We start from the raw sequence: 24,933 nt of genomic DNA on the forward strand, positions 1-24,933 counted from the left end.
ACATGGTAGGCACATTCTCTACCTCTATGCTAAATCCCCAGCCACTTACTATCCTCCTGCCTCAGCCTCTAGAGTCACTGAGGTGGCTATGGGGATGAATTTTTTGTTGTTGTTTTGTTTTGTTGTTTTTGCACCAGGGGCATTTAACCACTGAGCCACATCCTCAGTCCATTTTATTTTTATCTTGAAACAGGTTCTCACTAAGTTGCTGAGGCTGGCTTTGACTTGCAATCCTCCTGCCTCAGTCTCCCAAGCTTCGGGGATTACAGGTATGTGCCACTGTGCCCAGCTGGCTGTAGGCATTTTAGGCATAAAAACAAAGAATCAGATCTAGGGAAATACAAGGTTTATACACTTTTTATTTACAGTTAAGTTATTATTAGCCTTAGCGGTATAGGAATGGTATCCAGGTATACTCCTCCAGCCCACTATGCAGACTCAACTGTCAATACAACAGGACCAAAAGTAAAAGGAAGTACAGGACCAAAGTCTTATCGCCATAGTGATGTGCCTGGTGATGCCAGACACTGAAGGATATAAGTAGTGGAAATAAAAAGTTCAAAATAAAAGCAAGTCCGGAAATTTTTTCCAGTTACCTCAAGTGTAAAATAATAAGCAGAGGATTCCATTACCATAGATGTCTAGTCAAAATTCAGAGTGTTTTCTTATCAGAAATATACTCCATATAAATGCACCATAATCTTCTTATTTGATGAAAATTCCATATTTGGTAAAATTTAAATACACCATTTTCAATACAATTTAGAAAGACATTTCAATAAAACTACTTAAAAATTATGATATCTGATACACACACACATATATATATTCCTTGATATATATATCAAGGAACTTTCTTTCCTCATTTTTAAATTCATTTTTAAAAAATAAGAAAATTCAGATAAAACTTAATGAAATCTGAAACAAACCTGATAAAGAACTGAAACCAACTGAAATTATTTTGACACAGAGAAGCAAGTGATATGATTTTTTTCACTGTACCAAAAGCAGCAATTCATCAAGAAGTAATAAAAATAATGAATTGTCTTGTGACTTAACAATCTAATTATGAAAAGAACTTAAATCATATGAACATACTAGAAAAAGATCTACATTTTGTACTGGTTTGTCCTAAAACTGACAACATCACAGTATGCTACCAAATGAGGACACTGAGGACAAACCACTTAATGAGGATCATTAATTCAAAGTATTGATGATCAGTCACTCTTCCCCTGAAACTGGAAATGCCATCAAATCTCAGAGGTCATTATGATAAAGGTTTTACCAAATTAGAACAAAATTGATGAGGCATAAAAAGGTGAAAAGCCAAAAGATGTTTTTTTCTAAACTATCAATAAGTGAAAATAAATTTCCAACAAGTATGCTCCTGAAAAAATTGAATTATCTCCATATTCTCTGTATAGAAAATTTATTTCAGAATGATCACTGCATTAAGAGAGATGATTAGAAAGTAAGCAATCACAAAATGTAGATTGAAATGAAGAATTAGTATGTTAGGAAACTAAATTTTAAATGTCATATTTATGGATTTTATACAATTTTTTTATTTTTTGGTTTTTGAAAAATATATTATTTCTTTTATTATTTAATACTAATTTTCACATCTATTCTTAACATTGTAATTATAATTAAACTTTTTTTTCCTCCTTAAAAAGAGCACTTAAAATTATGTAACTCTCAGGCCTTACAAAACCTGCATCCAACTGTAGAGCTAGCCCTGCATCATATTAGTAAAATGCCAAGATAAGCCTACGTTAGTCAAATAAAGGTCATGTGGCAAATTCAGCATCCCTCTCTGCCTGAGCCCATCACCCACCCACCTCAGCATCTATGTCCTTACTATCCACCTAGCCCCAGAACCAAGATCTGAGCCTATCAATGTATTAAGATGAACGTCCACAAAAACAATTTAGGTCTAAAAAAGTGTACTGTTCTGCTGCCTTGAAACTCAAATAGTTTAAAAGTGGTGGATATCACAGTAATGGTTACAGCATTGGGTCAGTATTCTCCAGAATTTGCCTACTCAACAGGAACCATCTGCTTATCCGCACAGTTTTCTCCACCCCTGCAATGCCCAGAATGTCCCCTCCTCCCCAGGACCTGCATCCAGATCCTAGTATTACACTGAATTGTGTTGCAGTAAATTAAAAATCTGCCCCCTTATTCAATCTCTTTTCTCTGAGCCCTGATTCCTAGTCATCCTTGTCACCAACAACCTTTGGGCTGACATCAGAATTCTCAATCGATCTGAGCCCACCACCCACAGTCCCCAAAGCCTTGAACTATAACTCTTGGTTGAATACTTTTAATCGAACGTGGGAAATGACCTGTCCAAATGCAGACTTGGCCTTCCCACCCAGACTGGTTTTCTCTTCTCTGACATTTGCCCAGAACATGCTGATTTTTTTCCCTTCATGCAGAACAAGATGCAACGCCAATCTGGCAGCCAATTGAGGCGATCTCCTGTCTCTATAATATACAAATGTAATGATGAGGGAATGGGTGAACAGCGGGTACCATAAAAAGTCAAACGATACTGGCAAGATTCTAGAAAAGTAAGAACTCTCACCACTCTTTCCAAAAAATAAGAAAAAAAGCTTTTCAAAAAGATCATTTTTGTTTTCAAGAGCACCCAAGTTCTTAATCTGAGAGGCAGAATATGTATTGCTTAAGAGTATAAACTCTGGCCCTAAGCAGACTATTAGATCCATCACATATTCCATGAGTGGCCTTACATAATTTACTGAATCTCTCCGTGCCTCAGTTTATTGTTGCGAATTTTGAATACACTAATGCAACTGAAGTACTTAGTAAGTGTATTCATCATTTAAAAAACTGGAACAGCCGCCTAGGACTTCAAATCCCCCTGAAAGACCTAAAAGTCGAAGTTTCCCTTCATTGGGATTTTCAGGTCTTTTCTAACTTACATCTTTCTGGACTCTCCTAACTATTCTGCAGTCTCATGCCAGTGTCTGCCTGTCCACCAGGGGTGAGCAACAAGTAATAATCCTGCTCACTTGTGAGTGCTCACAGGAGACACAACGCAAGGGCAATTTCCCAGGTTCCATGCACTTGGATATGGATCCAATAGGCATGCATGATGCAGAACTTCCCCCCACACTTCTCTGACCTTAGAAATTTTCTTAGGAACATTTCAAAACATCTCAAGGAATAACAGTTGCCCTTAAACAGTGACAAGTTTTTTTAAGCTTTCTGAAAATAGTTGCCTTTTCACTCAAAATATTCTTTTCTTAAGGAACAAAATTATCCTCCATTGGGAGACTATAATTTGTCTTTGTTTCCCAAATTTGAAATAGCTAAATATTTCACAATACCTTATTTAACTCTAGTGTGTAACTCCATCTTTTGGAATAATTTGAAAAGTGATTCTCAGGATATATCAAATTTGAGGGGGAAAAATCAAAGAATAAAGTTCACTGAAATTCCCAAGAAATTCCACAGAGTACCTGAGTTATGGCAGCAGCATGGCCAATTCACTTGATTTCCAACTGAGGCCCCAGTTATAGAACCCTGAACCAGTTATTTAATTCCTCTGAGTTTCCCCACTTGTAAAACAGAATTATCCTGAGGCTTAAAAAGAGATAGATATGAATATAAAGTTACTGGAACTGAGAAGGCAATTTTAAATTGACAATTTCTTTCCTGGGTTAGAGCTGTTTTAACTTTCGGCCTTTCTAATCTCTTCTAAGTATGTTTGTTCCAAATCTCCCAAGACTCCCCGTTTTCCTGAGGGGCAGCAACGACATGCCTTCTGCAGCTGTCCGCCTTTACTGAGTAAAATTTTATTAGAGTTTTATAATTTTCTCTCCTCGACTCTTCATTCTGACCCCACTTAGTCACCGAAAATTACAATCTAACTAAAAGTTCCCACACTTAACACTTACCTTTGCTTATTTTATCTAGGATGAAGTTTTACTAATCCTGTTCCTTGGCCTGGGAATAACCTCCTTGTAAATGAATTACATCTTGGGTCAGGATCAAAAAGGAAGTGAAAACAATCTTGTCAAATAGTCAAGAAGAAGGTTCTTCCTCGCACAGATCATTGTTCTTATCTGTCCTTGATAAATTTCTGGAGGTTTCCCCCTATTCTTTCTTATTAAATAAAATATCTTTGAAATTTGGTCCTTTTTTGACACCAACTATTTCTTTACTAACTTTTTAAGCCATTAAATGTTTTCTTCATAGAGAAAAAGAATAAAAAACATCTTGTTCAGTGGCAAGTTGTTCTGGCATAATATTCTCTGGTTGTCTTGTTTTTTAGTTTTTATTTTTTTTTCTTTTTTTATTCAGTGCTGAGGCTCAAACCCAGGGTTTTGCTAAGCAAGGTCTCTACTTCAGAACTCAATTCCCAACCCCTGGCACAATATTCTTTCATGTTGGTAAAGTATGTCCTGAGGTCCTTTGGGAATGTACCCCTCATCCCCACTGAGCTCCCTGGTCTGGGAAGGATGGGTTCAGACCTAGATCCACACTGGCCTCAGCCAATGGCCACATCATATTTTCTGGCTACAGTGCCTGAACCAGCAATGAGCCTGTGACTCCATCAGAGCTGGTTCAAGAGGAGATTGAGATAATAGGACAGAGGAGGGCAGTCCTCCCTACTGGGCTGAACATGAGGGCACATGAAGTGTACACTGAGTTAGAAACTAAAGATGGAACACAGCAGAACTAAGAGCTGTCAAGCAACAGAGAACTGTAGACTAAAAAGCAGTACTACTTTGGATCTCACTCATGAGTCAATAAATCCTTTCCTTTGCTAATCTGAGTTAAAATGTTGTCATCTGCATGTCATCTGCATACACATCATACTTCACATGTGGCACAGTTGGTAACATTACATTTTCACAAAAACTTTTCTAGGTCAAATAGAACAAGAACATTTGTCATTTGAAAGTCATGAAAACTGACCCCCTTCCTCCCCAGAGAGATTATAACGGCAATGGCTGAGGTTATATAACCAGTAAGTTACAGAGCAACAGCCCAAACCTGCATCTTTTGAGTCCCTGCTCTGTCATAATTTTTCCTTTCTGTAAATATATTATAGAACTATCCAATGTGACCCCTTGCACCTTGCTAGTTCTTCATCTAAGGGCTAGACTCTATAGGACTTACTGGCTGGTTGATTGAAGTATAGACATTATTAGGCCACCACTTATGGGAAAATGTTCAGTATATACAATACTGTAAGCTTGATCAAAAAACATAAAGTGGCAGTATATAGTGTAGCATACATCAATTTAGCATTAAAGTTCAAAATCTCATCTTTCCATTTTGGAATGAGTATACCACACAGACATAAAAATGGAGTTTTAGTCACCTTTGTGAAGAGACAATGGTACCTTAGATATATACACAAGAGGGAATTATTTATTCCTAAATATTAACTTTTTTTGGTTTTCCACTGCCTTTCATGCTGTCTTGTCCCAAAATTTCTACATTATTTTTCTTCATATATTTTTATTCCTTTTGAAAAGACAGGCAGGCATCAGAGTACTAAGTGACCTTTTTGGAGGTTATCACATAAAATCTAACCAATCCCAATCCTGATTCCCAAAAATAGAAGAAATTGCAAGATAATACCATCAGTGCCCCACCTGGAATGCTGTCTGTAAAACAAAAACAAATAATAAACAGCAAATGAAAGAGATGGATAATCACCTTCCTTAAGGTCAGGGTAAAAACAAAGGCATGGTCTTCTTTTCTGCCTTTCCACTCCTTTAGTTCAGACATATTACAGTCCATTAAAATTGTGTTTATTACTGCTAAAAGTAAAGAATTTCCCTAAGCTTTAGTCTAAATGGACAAATATTCAAGTCATCTTCAATATAGTCATCTATCTCAATGCTTCATTTGTAATTTTTGTTTAAAAAAAAGTCATGTAAGCTGAAATATATTTTGGGGGATCATAAAGTTGGTCTTTCAAAACCAAGACTTTTTATAATTTATCATAATGAATAATGCAAAACTAGACTATTTTCTTTGTGGATATAAAAACAAAATAAAAAGAACAGAATGAAGACATTAGTAACATCATGGATCTTCATTTCACATTTATTTTTCAAAATGATGCATGATCCTGAATATGTATGCCTCTTCCAGTTTTTGATCCCCTTTGACAACTATAAAATGAAAATAAGGTTCAATTTTAGCAACAATTCAAAAGAAATTCCTATTCAGACACTTATTACAGCTGTGTTTCTCATGCCCTTACTAAAATACTTAGCTTGAAAACCACACTGTGATTTGCTGTTCTAATTGATGCATATTTTTATCTCTCTGTACTCTTGCTTTCTGTCAACACTTTACTACATAGAGAAAACAGAGACCCAAACAGCGAGGAGGAGTTTAAACATAAAGCAGCAGGAGAGCTGTTTATTTTTCAAAAGAGAATATTTTGTATAGCAGGAATAGCCAACCAGATACCTTTAAAAAAATAAAATAAGGCATTACTTAACAAGACTGAATCTAAAGAAATGTTCCAGTATCAAAAATGCATTATTGCTGGGCGTGGTGGCACACACCTAACTGTAATCCCAAAAGCTTGGGAGGCTGAGGCAGGAGCATCGTAAATTCAAAGTCAGCCTCAGCAATTTAGCAAGGCCCTAAGCAACTTAGCCCAGTCTCAAAATAAAAAATAAAAAGAGCTGGGGATATAACTCAGTGGTTAAGTGACCCTGGGTTCAATCCCTGTACTCCCCCCCAAAAAAATTTTGATGCACCACTATTTCCAGGATTCATTAGTGGCTATTAAATTGGTAAACTGTCATTTTGAGACATGACATTTTATGGCAAATAATTTTAATAAAGATTTATCCAATAGAAAGTATTCAATTGAAAATTAATTTTGGTAGCAGACCAAGCATCATGAGTTTCCCTTGCCAGAAGTTTTTAAATGCTTTAAACATTTCAAAAGACACTTGTAAACACAGAATTATGTATTTAAAATGGCCATTGGGTGCTTTCAGGGTGAGACAGAAGACCAGAGTTTGAATCACAGATCTGCCATCATTCTTTGATGAATTAAGTAGATTCTGAAGTCAGCACAAAGTTCAAATTTCATTTCTACATATTGACCCTGAACAAACTAGTCTCCCTGATTCTCGACCCCAGCACAATGGAGAAAATAACGACTTCTTTGGTTATGAGGATTAAATTAAGGACTACCCCACCATTTTGACTGTGTGTAATGTGAATTGTACAATGTTTCATAAACGTTACTTTCATCCTTTGCCTTTTTTGTCTTTAAAATAATGAACCTTTCTTCCAAAGTCCATTTTAGTTTTCTAAATTTGAATCTGGAGAACAAATTAACATCCTTTCTTTCAAGTAGTAAGTGCTACACATGTACCACTTCACAGTATTTTAAAATATAAATATAAATGCTTTCAAAAATATCTTTTACCAGCAAGTTTTTATAACACGCCCACAATCCCTTCACCAATCCTTGGGGCCAGATGTATTTTGGAGTTAGAAATTATTTAATTTTAGAAAGGTAGCATGTGCATATATCACGTGTCACTTAATGCCCCAAGCACAGTGAAGGATAACAACTACAATCAAATATATTAATATTTCTGTGCCAAATGACAATCATGCTAATTGGTATAAAGAATACAAATAGTCTAATGTATCATACTAGACAGAAGTCTGAAGATGTCCCCCAAGATTCCCATTCTTGGGTTATTAATACTGATCTAATACTGCATGAAGAAATTTCACACACAGAATTAAGGTTACTAAACAGCTGACTTTAAAATAGGAAGATCAGGGCTAGGGTTGTTTGTGGCTCAAGGGTAGAGAGCTTGCCTAGAATATTTGAGACACTGGGTTTGATTCTCAGCACTGCATATAAATAAATTTTTTAAAATGAAGGTTCACTGACAACTTTAAAATCTTTTTTAAATGGGAGATTATCCTGGATTATCCTGGGTGGGCCAAATATAATCTCATGAGTCCTTAAAAACAGAAGAGGAAGGCATAAGAGTTGGTGGGAGAAGATGGCAGAGGAGAAATGAGCCAGAAGGGGAGGGCTGAGATTCAAAGTCTGAGAAGGACTTAACCAGCCACTGCTGCCTTTGAAGGTAGAGTAAGGGCACCACTAGCCAGGAAATTCAAGCAACCTTTAAAGGACAATCCATGGCCAACAATCAGCAAAGCAGTGGGAACTGCAGTCCTATAATTTCAAGGAACAGAATTGTGTCAACAATCTAAAAACATGTAGAAGCAGATTATTTTTCAGAACCTCTAGAAAGAAGCACATCCTGCACAACACCTTGATTTAGGCCCATGAGACTCTAAGCAGAGAATGCGGCCAAGCCAGCTTGTACCCAAAATTCTGACCCATGGAATCAGTGAGATGGTAAATTTGTTGGTTTAAGTGGCTAACAATACAGCAGTAATACAAAACCAATACATGTATAGTTGAATGCCATGTTCAATGCCAAATATGTTGCTTCAAATTTATAAAATTTTTATTTTCAGAGCTTTGGAGATTTCAGAAATACACAGAAAGGATTCAGAACAATTTATTTATTTTATGTTTCATATATATTAACCACTATATCTGACAAGTACCCTATAAAACAGGCACTGTTACCATCCCTATTTTACAAGTAGAGAAATCCAGCCACTGACCAATTAACTAATTTGCCCACAGCCTCACAACTAGTAATTGGAATAGATTTTGAATACAGGCTGATTGACTATGGAGTCCATAAGTAGCCACTTGACTACCTTCCCTCTCTGTTGGTTGTATGGACCATTTAATCAAACATCTGCAATTGGCACAACAAAATATCTACAACAGGATGCCTAGGTGACCCCAGAATTTATACACTTTTTTTTTTCATACAAACCCTTGCACTGATCTTATGAGGCTGCATGTACTAATAATATTTCCTTCAGTGTTGCAGAATGAATGTTGGTGTCTTGCATAATTCGCATACTGAAATCCCAGTTTCCAATGCAGAGGTGTGAGGAGGGGGGCCTTTGGGTTGTGCTTAGGTCATGAGAGTGAGTTGGAACCAGTGGCCATATAAAAACACATACAAGTGGATGCAGTGGCACACACCTGTAATCCCAGTGACTTGAGAAGCTGCAGCAAAAGGATTATGAGTTCAAGGCCAGCCGCAGCAATTTAGTGAGGCACTGTCTCAAAATAAAAAATAAAAAAGGGCTGGGAATGTAGTAAAGTGGTAAAGTACCCCTGGATTGCTGTCATTTGCAAATCAGAAGAAGGACCTCACCAAGGACAAAATAAGCAAAAACACTGACCTTGGTCTTGCCAGCTTTTGGAACTGTGAGGAATTTATTTCTGTTGTTCACGCTACCTAGTCTACGGTATTTTTTTATGGCAGCTAAAACTAAGACATGCAGAAAACAGTACATTAGTCAACCAACCAGCAAAATCTGCTACCTGGAGTCTCCTGTTGTGTTGCCTTTCCTCCCCTATTATATTACAGATTCTGGAAATTTGTATCTACTATTGGATCTAAAATCCATGATAACCTGGTACCATGGTCATGTCCCTATTATTTCAAAATAAATCCTTGGTAACCAACTGAATGGCTGATCCACAATTTTCCACCTCAAGAATATAACACCTCAATTCAAAGGAAGCAACATAAGGCCCAGTAGGAATCTTCTTTAATCTAATTCATATTGGCCAGATTCAAAAGGGAAAAAAAATGGTCTTGGTTTTTTAACAAGATTTCTAGAAGATATTATTTTTATTAGAATGAGTGAAATAGTTTTTAATTACTGAACTGTAACAAAAAAAAAATCCTAATGGACTAGATGTAAGGGGAGGAGTAGCATATAGGCATGGGGTTGAGGTATGGACTACATTAAGATAGTGAGAAGAAACTGTAGCATGTGAGTGTTAGGAGGAAAAAACATGAGATCATTGGTTCTTAAACTTGAGCATAAATCAGAATCAGCCAAAAGGCTTGTTAAAACATAGTTTTCTGGGTCCCATCCATCAATGATTTTGATTTAGTACATGTAGGAGAGGACCCTGAATGTACATTTCCAACAATTTCCTAAAATGACTCTGCTGGTCCAAGGATCACACTGGGAAGACACTTCACTAGTTGGTCTGGGGTGGGACCCAGGTATTGGTTGTTTTTTAAACTCCTGAGATCATTTTAATATGCAGCTATGGTTGAGATCACTGGGTTAGCAACTCAGCTAATGAAGAAGATACAATGAAAACTTTGTTTGGACAGGATGACTCATCCAGAAGAGTAAATGCCCTTGGAGGGGAAGGTTTGCAGCAAGTGTATGGCCAGTGAGAAGTGCCCTTCTGAATTTCAAAAAAAAAGAGACCTCTGAACATTGCCCAGTAGCAACCAACAGTGTACACGGGGGAGAACTGCAGCCATTCCATTTTAGCACTGTGATCCCCAAGATAATTTTTACAGAAGGAGGGATATATCAACATCTGTTATTTATCTCAAATCCTCTTGTATTCATATCCATAGCCATGTGTTGCTAGTTATAAAAGGCCTTTAAAAAAATATTGCTGGAAGGGCTATTTCAAAGCCATTTCACTACTATGGCTTTGAAGAATATCTACTCATAATGAACTTCAGGAAGTTTCTGTGTTTGCACATTTCAATACAAAGTACTAGACGGGCATGGTGGAACATGTCTTGGAGGCTGAGGGAGGAGCATCACAAGTTTGAGGCCAACCTAGGCAAGGTAGTAAGACCTTGTATCAAAATAAAAAAATAATTGAAAAAAAAAAGCAGGACTGCAGATGTAGCTCAGCAGTAAAGCATCCTTGGGTTCAATCACCCCTACTCTACATACATACATACATACATACATACATACATATATGAAAATGGCAAAGTGAAAACTGGCACTTTCTGTCACCTATGTTGAGCTTTTGTTGTCTATTAGACTCTGAACTACAAGTTTTAGTAGTGGAATCAGGGTATGAACAGAGACAGAAAAAGCACATTTGAAAAAAAAAAAAAGAGCTAATGAATTAGATTCACATAAAATTAGACCCAGAGAGGCAGAAAGCAATGAGGGAAGGTATCTTAAGTGACAACAATGATACCAGATCTCACAGACAACCTGGCTTAAGAATGAAAATCAACTAACCACTTTTACAATTGTGGAAAATACTTCAATTAATACAAACTACAAAATAATTTCTGTAAAAAAAAAATAAGGGTTATTTTTAGTATGATATTTATATCAAAATATAGAAGATTTCATGGCTAGCATTATTAATAATTTCATTAGGTGCTAATTTATAGTTTACGTTCTTTCCCTAAATATTATTGCTTGAGTGTCCAGGATCTCTTGGAGAAGTCTGGTGTCAATATGAGTTCATGAGCTCAAATCATCCTTTGAGGAAGACACAAACATGGGTGTGTATGTGTATGTTTGACAATGAAGTTGAAGAGCTATCACAGTGCTCAAAATCCTACCCTATCCTCCTACCTGTCCTAAAAATACCCTGTTTTATAGTCAATCCTTTGAATTTTCCAAAAGAGACAAGAATATCTCTAAAAAGTCACATACATGTGCAAAGAAGGGGGCTAGAACTAGCCAGCACATCACAATGGATTATTATCAGAGATTAAGTGTTGCTAACCCAGTGATCTCAACCATGGCTTCATATTAAAATTGTGACAAACCCAAGGTATCTAGGGACCACACTGCACTTCAGGGGCAGAAAAAATGCACATAGCCAGTATAGTGATGGAAGGGCTAAATGCAGACAAGAATGGCTTGAGGCATACTGACTTACAACAGAGGGAAGCTATTGGCTCGGGGTGTCCAGAGTTAGGTCAGTAGAAAGCCGAATTTCAGTGTGCCCAGAACTATTCTTGGCACCCTGAAATTCAATATTTCTAATCTGATTATTTATAGCAAAAGTTACTAAAATGAAAAAATGTTAAAGCATGTTACTTAAGGATCTCAGTGGATGTGAACAATAAGATATACATGGATGATCAACGATTAGAGAATTCAATTAAAAAACCCAGTTTTACTGTCACATGACTCACTGTTCTTAATAACAGGAGCTCCTCTTAGATCAAGTGTAAAGGATGCATATTTAATCCATAGAGGGTTCTCATTTCAGCCAGTCTGTGGAATGAACTTGGCAGCAATATTACAGTAGTGCTCAAGTCCATTAATTTTTTCAAGGTCACCTTTATCCAAAATTCTCTTTGTCAGACTTTGTTGGTTATCTCTCCAACATCACCTCCATATTCTAGAGCTATAGAACTCTGACCGGTCAGCTAGCAGAAACTGATTGGACCAAGATGCTCTCTTCTGGTGGAGCTGGGTGAACTCACCCCAGCTCCAGGGTGATCCCAGTTAGCAGCAACTAATCCAAAGGCATCTTTCCCTTTGCCAAAGGTTGAGCTATTGGTTTCGGGTGTCCAGAGTTAAGTCAACAGAGGGCTGAATTTCCTCCTCCTCCTTCAGGAGGAGGATGATTGACTCAATTATGGCCAATAAGGTTTCAAAAGTTTTAATAAAAAGGTATCTGGTTCCTACAGTGAGACAGAGAAAGGGGGGGGGGGTCTTTTCATCTTTTCTGGACAGAAGACTGGCAAAGGTACATATCTGGAATTACTCTTGGGGTCTAGATTCGCAGTTATGTGAGACAGGAATCTCATTTTGTTCAGGATTCTTTGAGTCAGACTTTTCTATTCCTTTCAGACCAAACATTGTCAAATGTGCTATAGGAAAACAAGTTCATAACACAAATAAGTAAAATCACTATTTATGGTAGATCTAAAAAGCAATACTACCTATGGAAATCTGGAATTAAATTGTGACTCAAAAAACACTTATCAAAGTAGGCTTATTAAATAGTTCAGACCATACCAGGCATTTTTTTTAATGATTAATCAAACTTCTATACTGCTATCAAAGTTATCCTTCTGGAAATACTACTGATTCTAAAACTCACTTAAAAACACTGACAGTCTGCCATTACCAATGAAGTAAAGTCCTTAATAGGGCAATCAAGACCTCAGTCTCACTTCTATAACAAGAAAGCTTTATCTCCCAGCCCTCTCCAGCTCCCTAAGCTTCATGCAACTCTGCCCCAGGGCAGTATCACCATATCATTGTTCTCTTTTCTCTGTTTAGAAAACCACTGCCCTAGCAAAATTTCACACAGCTTAAGACCTAGGAAAAAACAACTCCATTTTTGTGAAGTTTTATCTGAAGTCCTTTATTGGGCAAAATTGTTCATTCCTTCCCTAGGTCATATCATTAGAATTACAGCTTTTTATAATTTTGTACCTAGGTCACCAAACAACATGTTTCTTCACATGATCAAGAGTAACTTTAGGGCTTACAGATCTCTGATCATATGTCATATGGTTGTGAGCGAAAAGGACATTCAGTATTTCACTAGTGGGTTTCAAGAGTGTTTCAATCTTAGGGATAGTAAGAACTTGTTCCTTAGAATTCTAATGTTTCTTTAAAATGTTGATCAGTACCTTGATCCCCACCTATGCTAACCACCATGGCATTCTAAAAGGAATTATATCTGAGATCAACTGAATTAATAAGTGTAAGGCAATCTTCCCAAAAGTCAAAGAACTGAAATGCTTTTTTTAATGTTTCCTGTTGGTTCAATATTTGATTAACAATAAGAAATAGTAAAGGCTGTCATCTGGCCTTTCTTATGAAATAAGTAGAGAAGATAATGATATACAATTGAAACAGCAAAATGAAGACCACAATCAGCTTATAAATCAGTCACAGTAAGAAGCTAGAAGTCAATTATAAAATAAAAAGCCAAAACCAAGAAGTCTCTCTTGCTGTCTCAGAAAGCAAAGAAGCATTTAAGGATTAATGGGTCAAATCAAAATGGCAGTGAAACCAAAGGCTCCCACTAGTCAACTTGGGGACAACTGAGCATCACAAAGAACAATCAATAACTTCATTTGAATGTAAATATTGCATAAAAATCTGCAACTCCATTCTACCTTTAAATTTTTAGGAGAGAGAAAGGTACCTTTCTGTTTAGTGATGAAAATACGGATGACAAAACTGTAAAGAAAAATCATTGAAATGATTATCACTGAAGTCAGGGTGGTTATTTCTTTTTTTAAAATATTTTTTAGATGTTGATGGACCTTTTTTTTATTCATTTATTTATATGCAGTGCTGAGAATTGAACCCAGTGCCTCACACATGCTAGGCAAGCACTCTACCACTGAGTCACAACCCATCCATCACTGTTTGTATCTCTACCAAGACCAGGCTGCCATGAACCTGAGGACAAAAAAACCCCAAAACCTAACGGAGTGTCCAGCATGTGGTGGGTGCTCTACAGAAACTCAGTGGATGAATTGGTGAGTGGTTGAACACTTGCCTCGCATGTGTGAGGCCCTGGGTTCAATCCTCAGCACCACATAAAATAAATAAATAAAGATTTTTTTTTTTAAAAGAAGCCTAAAACAAATTCTCTTCCAATATGTTCCAGTTTCAAGCCACACACATTAAGCAGCAACCAGCCCAAATGCATTTAAATGGAAAATAATTCACTTTTTAAAATTTTTTATCATCTCTATTAAAAACAGTATCAAAAAAAACAAAATGTTATGAATTTTCTATCAACCAGCAGATAGGAGGGTATTAATAGTACATGTGAATAAAATAATAATAAACATGTACACAAAATAGTTTAGTTTTTTGCTTCTATTTCTGAAGATATTTCAGGATCTTAGTCTGTACTAGGGTCATCAGTAAGAACTCTGACTATAAAATGCTGAATGCTCTAAATATAAAATATACGAAAGATTGAACCAATTTGTACTGAACTCTGAACATATAAATTCTACTTTAAATTTAATTCTTCATATCAGTTTTCCTTTCTTTTTATTTCTTTTATTAATCATTTAACAAAAATGAGTCTGAATAAAAATTATTTAAACTTTCTTTTTTCTATTTCTATTCTATATATATGGAAATTTGTCATAACTGTAGTTTTCATCTAAGGAATAATGTCGGGGTTTTGTTTTGTTTTGTTTTGTGTTCGGCTTCTTTCATTTTTGAGACAGGATCTTGCTACATTGCCTAGACTGGTCTTGAACTCCTAGACGCAGGCATCCTATCACCTCAACCATCCAAGCAGCTGGGACTACAGGTGTGCGTACCACACCTGGCTCAGAAATAATATTTTGATTGAAGAGCACAATCATAAATGAAAGCATATTATAAGTTTTTTAACTATCCTATGTTTTAATATTTCACCTTATAGAAGCAAATTTAAACTTTCATGTGGAAATATCTCTGATTAGGCATAAATCTTGACTTTAGACTCTGGCAATAAAGCATATGCATACAGTAGAATTAATTGTTCATTTGCAAATTTTTCTTCCCTTGAGCAGACAGAACATAATAAACCAATTGTTTTAGGGACATATTCCATGTTTTTGTTTCTGTGACTATAGTTTCTCTTTTAGAAGAACAAAGTGGAGACACTCTCTAGACCAGGACTAAAGAAAAGTGGCTGTATGTGCTTTTTTTTTCTTTTTTTTCTTTCTAATTAGTTAATTAATTGATTTTAATTAGGTATATATGACATCAGAATGCATTTTGATTCATTGTACACAACTGCAGCACAACTTTTCATTTCTCTGGTTGTACACGATGTAGCATCACACCATATGTGCAGTCATACATGTACCTAGGGTAATGATGTCCATCTCATTCCACCATCATCCCTGCCCCCATGCACCCTCCCCACCCATATGTGCTTTTGAATTTAAGAGAGTCACCTGGTGCTTCTACCATTTCTGACCCCCTAAGAATCTAAGGCAGAGAAAAACACAAGAGCAAGACAAAGGATAAACTCAAGGCTTCCACAGGCCCCACTTCTCCAACTTCTCTGAGTTGGATAAACCTAAGTTAAGGTGAAATAATTATTGCAGCAAATTATCATAAGATTTTCTTAAAACAAAATATGAAAATATGACTTGTATCAAAATGCAAATACCTTTTCATAAAATGTTAACTTAATATGTAACCTATCTTAAAACAAATTTCTTTCTCTTTTTCTTCTTTTTTTTTTTTTCCAGTGCCAGGGATCAAACCCAGTAAACATAGTGCATGTTCAGCAAGAGCTCTACTACTGAACCACACCTCCATATCAGTTTTCCAGTTTTTTATCCTTGAGTGCCAGGGATGTGGCCAGGCAAATAGGAGCACACTAACTGAATAGGCCCTACATGGGGTTGCTATACAGTGGTCCTCACAGAGCGACATCACAGTGCCTTTCTCTGCAAAATCCCATAGCTTTATAACAGTAACTTAGCTAAAGTTCCTCATAGCTACCATTCACACAACTGTGGCCAAGCCACCAAGTTGCAATGGTGTGTATGACCCCCCCTTCCTAACCTCAAAACATGGCACCGTCTCTTGCTCCCTGTGGATTCTTATCCTGTGTATTCCATGGCCATTTCCTAAGAGGAAATTCAAACTGACTTTTATTCTCTACCAGTTTCCAGAAGGAATCTTGAGCCTTTGAAAAACTTTCATTTTAATAAGTAGGATATTGGGCCGGGGTTGTGTGGCTCAGCGGTAGAGAGCTCGCCTAGCACGTGCGAGGCCCTGGGTTCGATCCTCAGCACCACATAAAAATAAATAAATAAAATATTGTGTCCAACTACAACTAAAAAATTAATATTAAAAAAAATAACTAGGATATTAACCTTTGCTTCTTTGCAGTATATCTAACATTAGTACTTCTACATCATTTTTAGGCCAAAACTGTTCAATTTTAGACAAAATAAGAGTCAACTGAGAATAATATGGTCACACTCCATGCTTGAGAATGATGACAGTCAATGCTCATGGGACAAGGGTGTACAGTACAATCTGCCATACCTGTTCTCACTGGCTGAGAAGATGTGCCAACAAGTGAAGTATAAGAGAATATACTTATATATACACAGTGTGTGGTAACAGATTGATATACCCATAATAAGGAAAATATTTCAGAGACAAAGAGCAACAAGTCAGCTCTGTGCAGATGGTATCACCTGGGGTAAGCATGTACCTTATACCTCACTTTAATACAAAGATTTTACTAAAAAACAAATACAGCTATTACAGAACACATTTTCAATTGCCCAAATTAGATAGTTTACCTTGTAGAGATTTTAAAAGATACCCAATATTTTATTTTTATAAGATACTCAATATCTTTTTTTTTTAATGGTGCCAGGGATTAAACTCAGGGTTTTGTGCATGGTAGGCAAGCACTCTACCAACTGAGCTATTTCCCCAGCCCCCAGATACCCAATATCTTAATAGCCATTGTCATAAACTTAAATTACATTAATGTTTAGGGAATTCAATTCACTGTAGCCGGTTAAGTTCCCTGTTGTTGATCTATGTTGCTACCACCAGTAGACAATTGAGCAAGATTCAATCATTTGACACCTGAAAGAAAAATAGCAATTAACTGATGATATGATCTTTAATATGTCTCCCAATTGTTATAAAAACTGAAAACAATTTCTACGATAAGTATGTAAAAACAGCTAATTTCATTACAAGTTTCATTGATGCACCTAAAAATACTGACTGTATCTAGAAAATTATATTTTTGACTCATTTGGTAAATTTGTAACAAAAATATACATCAATCTTTTCAAGCATAAAAATGGCTTTATTTGGTATTTTCCTTGGAAAACTAAGAACTATAAATAGTCTTGATTATATTAAATAATACTATAATTATTTTTTATTTACAATTTAAATAATGTGCTTATAAGTGTGCTATAATCTCCAGATTTCCCTTTAAAAAAAAAGAGCAGGTAGTGCTAAAAGACATTAACAGGTCATACTAAATAATCAAATTAAAGATAACATGTCTGGGGGCTGGGGTTGTGGCTCAGCGGTAGAGCGCTTGCCTAGCATGTGTGACGCTCTAGGTTCGATTCTCAGCACCACATACAAATAAGTAAAAAAAAATTCATCAGGGCTGGAGTTGTGGCTCAGCAGCAGAACACTCGCCTAGCACATGCGAGGCCCTGGGTTCAATCCTCAGCACCACATAAAAATAAATAAAATAAAGGTATTGTGTCCAACTACAACTAAAAAATAAATTTAAAAAATTCATCAACAACTAATAAAAATATTTTTTAAAAAAAGACAGCATGTCTGTATTAAAGCTATACTTTCAAAACCTAAAGCAGAACATTTAGCTAACCAATAACATAAGCATGCATGTACAGGGGTCTGACTCCACCCTGCTCAGCTCTTGTCTATCCTTATGAAAGGACTGACTCCAGCCTTGCACAATATCCTCCCTACCCAGGAGTCCAGCCTTCTGAACCCTATAGAAGATTTCAGCCCATGGGGTCTGAAAACCTCTGAGATTCCTTCTAGACACTTCTTCAGAAACAATTTTCCAGGTCTTAGCTTTAGTAGTGGTCTTTGCCTTAGAAGACTCTTGAGCTGTTTGCCAGGCATTTCTAGTGGACTTTCTAGTATCTTCCAATCCAGTTCCCCTTTGCTCTGGGCTCTGCAGCCAAAGGCATCCCAATAATAACCAAGGCAACCCTGAGCTGAGATCAAAAAATTTTTTTTCCTGTCTCAAAATGGGATAGGGAGGAAGAGCATGAGAAGACTTCTACTAAGTAGGGAAGAGAGGTGGGAGGGAAAAAGAGGGAGAAGAGGAGTTGCACAGAAGATGGAAGGAGAACCTCATTGTTATACAGAATACATATATGATGTTGTGATGAGAAAAAGAAAAAAAAGTGTGTCACATTAGATTGGATAGAGAGAAAGGATGGGAGAGGAGAGGAGGAATAGGGGGGATAGGAAGGGCAGCAGAATAGAATAGACAATATGATTGATGTATGTACATTTCATGTATGTATTATATGCCAAAATACATTCTGCTGTCATGTATGACTAAAAAAAATAAAAATAAATCATATGGCAAAAAAAAAAAGATTTCCTGCCTATGAGAGGGAGTTATTAGACTTGCAGAAGCCCAGTTTTGGGATTCACAATTTATAACTATCACTGTTCAACCTAGAACAAGCACTCTACCAACTGAGCTAAATGAAACATGTTTCATCTAAGGTCTAAGAAATGTGAGGTATACATAAAGTCTCTTAGGATATTCAGTCAATGGTAGAATCTTAACCCTTAAAAAGTTTCAAAAATCCAGTATCCATTTCAGAGCATAAGATCATAGCCATGAGAATTATGGAATTCTTTCCATCCTTACAATGATTATAAAACTGAAAGCCTAAAGCCTTAATAACTATTTATACCTGACATAGCATTTATAGAAAAACAGCTATCAGCACCATTGAAAAAAAAGTCAAAAGTCTTCTTTGAAAAAGTTTCATATTTCTTAAGCAATTAAACACAAAACTACAATGTGACTTAACCATTCCACTTCTAGGAATCTACCCAAAAGAAATGCAAACATATCCACATAAAGACTCGCATACAAATGTTCAAAGTAACATTATTTGAATAGCCAAAAATAATGGGGAAAAAATCTAAATGGCCATGATCAAATGAATGAATAGTTACAAGGAGATATCTCTATATAATGAAATAATAAAAAGTAATGAACAAGTGACATATAGTACATCATAGAGGAATTTTAAATATGTGCCAACTAAAAGAAGCTAGACATAGGAACAGATGTTTTATATATATATATATAGTTTTATACATATAGTTATATATAGTTTTATATATATATATATGACAGATGTTATATATTATATTCCTTTTAAAAGAAATATCCAGAAAAGACAAACTTAGAAACTAAATTAGTAATTGCCTGGGCTGGGGATAGAAATAGATATTACATGTAAAGGGGGATAAGAAATCTTATTGGAGGAAAGAAAAGTGCTTTAAAACTGATTTATTGTGATTATAGCACCACTCAGTAAAATCACTAAAAACCATTTAATTGTATACTTGAAATGAGTGAGTTTTATGAAATGTGAAATATACTTCAATAAAATTATTCTTAAAAATCAAAACTATTGATTTTATGCAATAGATAGGTTCCTAAAAGTCTGTATGTTACATTTGATGTTGTATTTAATAAGATAATGATAAAATAATAACACTATCATAATAAATTTTAGAAATTATTTTCTATCAGATAATAAAGCTGAAACTCTCCATGGCATGGACAATTGCTTGAAAAAATACAATTTCCCAAGCTGGCTTAAGAATAAATAGAAAATCTGAATGCATCAATAACCATAACAAAAACTATTTATCAAATATTAGACAGGAGGATCATGAGTTCAAAGCCAGCCTCAGCAACCACAAGGCGCTAAGCAACTCAGTGAGACCCTGTCTCTAAATGAAATACAAAATAGGGCTGGAGATATGGCTCAGTGGTTGAGTGCCCCCGAGTTCAATCCCTGGTGCCCCCCCAAAAAAAAGGTTCCTAGACTAATCAAGATAAAAATAAGGATGTTTAAATCTTTACAAATATACATGTATATGTAAAATATTTACATTTAAAACATATAAACATGCATAAATATATTTAGTTCTGACAGTATTACTTGGTAATAACAGCATTTTTGTCTTGGTTATTCTGATAGTATGAATGTCTCTAGAATAAGTAGAAATGTTGACTATTTATTTATGAGAGCTAGTTTTTTTCATGTTACCATTTGAAACAGTACATGTACTTTGTGTGTGTGTGTGTGTGTGTGTGTGTGTGTGATATACAAATGTGCACTTAGATATATAAATTTCCATTCTACACAAGAAAAATTTTCAGGAAACCTTCTATAAAGACATAAAATAATTTCATTTTAAACATCTTTTTAACATTTGATGCAAAACAAAGAATAGTACTAACCTTACTTATTATTATACATACAAAAATTCTAAATAACAGCAAATTTATTTTAACAGTTAGAAATAGAGTACCTGGAGAGATGAATCTTAAAATTTTAAGCAAGAAACTGCCTTAAAATGCAATCCTCTGCAGCACTCTACAATGGAAACTAAAATTTGCAACTGAGTATCCCTTGATTTTTTCATGACAGGTCTCAATAGTACACCTTGGGGAGTTCTCTGAACCCTTGGGAAAGCTTGAACCAGTACAGAAAATCAATTACACTTGCCTCAAGGTGTTAATTGCAGAGTTGTGTCACTCATGCTTGTTTGTAAACTACTCTCTTTCCTTTTCTAAGCATTAGATAAGAAAACTAGGAGTCAGAGCCTGACCATGAGAGCTATGTGACCAGATCTATTCTTCTTCTCATAATAGAAGAAAGACTGTGACAAGGAAATATATTTGGTGATCAGGACTTCAGACATGCCGCACATGTGATGGTTTAAACTTGAATAAGCCATGCTTTGGAAAAGGTACTGTCAAGCTACAGGAGTCAGATCATAACTCTGAGAGTAGCAGTCCATCTTTGCTTTCTGAAAATAGATGTCCCCATTGCTTTCACCCTGAGACAGTATGCAAAGTGCCTTGAATGGGAAGGAAAGAAAGGGCTTGCCCTTTTCTCTGCCTGCCTCTGAGCAGAGGATCTGCTCTCCGGTAATGACACTGACCCTCCACAAGAAGGCCCATAGATGTGTGTGAGTGTGTAGGTTCCGGAAGTAACAACTGTAGCAGATGTTAGTAGCCATCACCTGTGAAGGGCAGCTGTACCCAGAAGAGCAGCTGTCATGTGGTCTCTGCAGGGTATCTGTCAGTGGCAGCAATATAAGGGCAAGATAAAAGGCTAGAAACCAAATCTCAGAAATACTTAAGGGAAACACTTGGGGATGAAAGTAATTTACTGTAGAAGGACCAGAAGGGTCTTGTGCCATAATAATTTAGATAAAAACAGTAAGCATGATTCCATTTTAAAGTTACAACTGAGAAGGCCAGGGACATATAGGATATCCAACATGGCAAAGCAGAGTTTATTCTCTGCAGTTAAGAATAATTTTTAATATTGGGAAACACTGATATAATAAATCACAGTAACAGTTAAATAAGAAAATTCATAGGCTCAGTTTAATTGACTGAAAAGTCATTTAATAAAATCAAATAGTCATTCCTTTAAAACTTAATAAACAAGATGCAGGATGCTGCACTAACATAATAAAGACTAGCTCTCGCAAACCAGTAATCTACATTCTACCTAATGAATACTAGAGATATCTCTGTCTTCAAAAGAAACAGGACAAAATTACTATTATCATTGAATTACACAGTTTAAAAACTTTTAGAATAAACACTAAGGTGTAAAAATAGTAATAAAAAGTATCATTTTGAAAATTAAAAACCTCTCATGATTTGCCATTCACATTATTGTCAAACTATAATGTCATTGTCAAATCCAAGAGAAAAAAAAACCATTAGTAATATTTAGAATATTCAATAAGTCAATGGCTTTCTCTATAACATCAACAACTAATCACAAATATGATGGGAAAATGTCAGATCCATATAGAAACAAAAACAAATAACAACTTCCAGGAAAATTTTCTTCATAAAATGTGTAAGCCTATAAAAACAAAAATATTAATTTTTACTGAAAGATATAAAATACTTATATTTTTAAAAATACACTACAATCTTAGATAGAAAGAGTCAATAGTGTAAACAAATGCCCTCTTTTTTCCAAATTAAAAATAGATTTACAACAGTCCAAAAATTCCAAAGGTGAAGTGATGAAAATTATTTTGAATTTCCATTTTAGAAAAGGAGAAAATACCTATGATAATTTTGTAAAAGACAACTAATCATGAGGGGCTGAGAGGCTGTTAATAGAGCAGACTAAAGATAATACCAGAGGACGTGGCTTTCTGTTAAAGGACAGTACTCCGCTGCACTCAGCAAACGCGCCTTTTCAAATTCATGACCTTTTTCAAAAAGTTGTTCTTGTGTGAAGAAAAATGAACTTTCACTCAATCATCCCCTTAAATTAGTAATATTTATAATTAATTATTAGTAATCAGAAAAAAAGGAAAAATTCAACTCAACCAAGAATTTTTCTATACTGGGAAACATACAGTGTGTATTTTCTCCACTAAAAGACACATGGAATTCTCAACAGTACAGCAGGTTCAGCATCTTCCATTTCTTTCCAGTTCAATCTCTCACTGGATATTTTGAGTGGTTGTGATGAACCTATTGGATTTGAAGAGTCTCTTAATGATCTATCACAAAGTGAACTAATGAGAGCACCACACTTGATGGTGGAATATAAACTTGGTGTACTGTTATACAATGTGCTATTCATGAAAACAGGCTACATCTTGTGTATAGTTGTGGGTTCCATTGTTGCTGTTGTTGTTATAATTTGATGGACACAACATTAAAAGTACTGGTGCATGAAAAATTTTGCCTAAATAGTATCAATAACCCCTTGAAATCATTTGAATCTTTGGTTTATGATCATGCTATAATCAAAAGCATTAAAGGGAAGTGATGTTAAAACTCCAAATTAAAATAGCCCTCTATGTCTTTAAAAATTGTTGCTCATGAATATTATAAAATTGTCTATAAGTTCCAATTAAACCTATTTTCTAGGTATTCCGTATATGTAATTTTTTAAAAATCAGTATTTGAATCTGAAAACTTCACAGTTGCATCTTTCACTATAAACATCTGCTATTTATTTTGGTGGTATTTCAAATTGAGAACATTATATTTATATACTTAATCTTTTTTCAGTATAGTCAGTTAATACTTATGAGAACAGTATTTGTTGTATTGATACCATTTTAGAATTATAGCGATTATTAGATTCTTTCATGTTGAAAAGTGTAAAAAAGAAAGAAAGTGAGGTTTTTTCCTACCAGCTATTAAAACACATGGCAAAGCAATGAATGAACAGTATAATACCAGGCTCCCAAATCAATGAATAGATCTTTAGAAGAGATTGCTTTGAAAATAACATTAAAATATAGAATAACTGAATCTGATGAATAAATGATCATAAGTCAGTTAGGGAAGGAGTGAATAATGCAACAGAGTGTGCAGAAATCAATAGCCCCTGCTTAGACTATCATCCAAAGTCTTTCTGTTGCCGAGCTATTTTGGCTTATCTACTTTTCCCACCTCATTTAATAATCCTTTTGGCTCACTCTGTCCCACCTTCGGGAAGCCATCTTTCTGTCTCTCAAACATGCTAAGCTTGTTCCTGCCTCGGGGCCTTGAGGACCACTTCCTCTGTCTGAAGGCCCATTATGTTCAAAGGACACCTCCTTAGAGATGGCCTATCCCTGAGAATCATGCTGGAATAGCACCTCCCACACCAGGCACTCTATTAAGAACACTGTCACTCTCAAAATTACCTTACTTAACATGTTAATCGTCACTCTGACTCCAAATGCAAGCTCCCTAAGAATGGGGACCTTATTTCCTTGTTTCTGAGTGCTTAGTGTCTACAAGAGCTCTAGATACTTAGTCGGTAGGGACATAAAAAACGTGTATATGTGTGTACACATGTCTGCATGCATGCATAAGTATATATATATGTACATACACATATGTGGATAACTGTGTATATATGTATATATATGTATTTATGTATATTCAAAATGAAAATAAGGATAGCAAACTAGTCAACATGAATTTGTCTTAAATTTTGTATTAAATGTACATTTGAATAAATAAATATTCATCATAATGAATGTAGTGGAACAGCAAGATACTCTGTTATAGATTTATTAATAACAGTGAGAGATCTATTGTTATTCATCATCATCATGTAACATCATCATTTAATTATACTCTTATCCTCACCACTTATTTTTATCATCTTCATCAACCACACTGCAAATAGAGCATGGTTAAAGAAAGGAGACTCTTTCAGAGCTAGCTTTCAATTCCAATTGAATTTATACCCTTTTACCCACTTTGACTCCTGCTTTCCCTACAAA

At 35.5% G+C, this 24,933-nt stretch overlaps 1 protein-coding gene and 1 pseudogene across 4 annotated transcripts in view; one reads left to right on the plus strand and one right to left on the minus strand.

Moving 5' to 3' along the window:
* Adam22 (ADAM metallopeptidase domain 22) overlaps positions 1–24,933 on the minus strand; it is a 186,389-nt gene that overhangs the window by 158,394 nt on the left and 3,062 nt on the right. The gene's annotated exons all lie outside the window — the stretch shown is intronic.
* LOC125611206 lies at positions 400–24,933 on the plus strand (annotated as a pseudogene).

Source organism: Marmota marmota, unplaced genomic scaffold, assembly GCF_001458135.2.
Source record: "Marmota marmota marmota unplaced genomic scaffold, marMar, whole genome shotgun sequence".
NCBI lineage: Eukaryota > Metazoa > Chordata > Mammalia > Rodentia > Sciuridae > Marmota > Marmota marmota.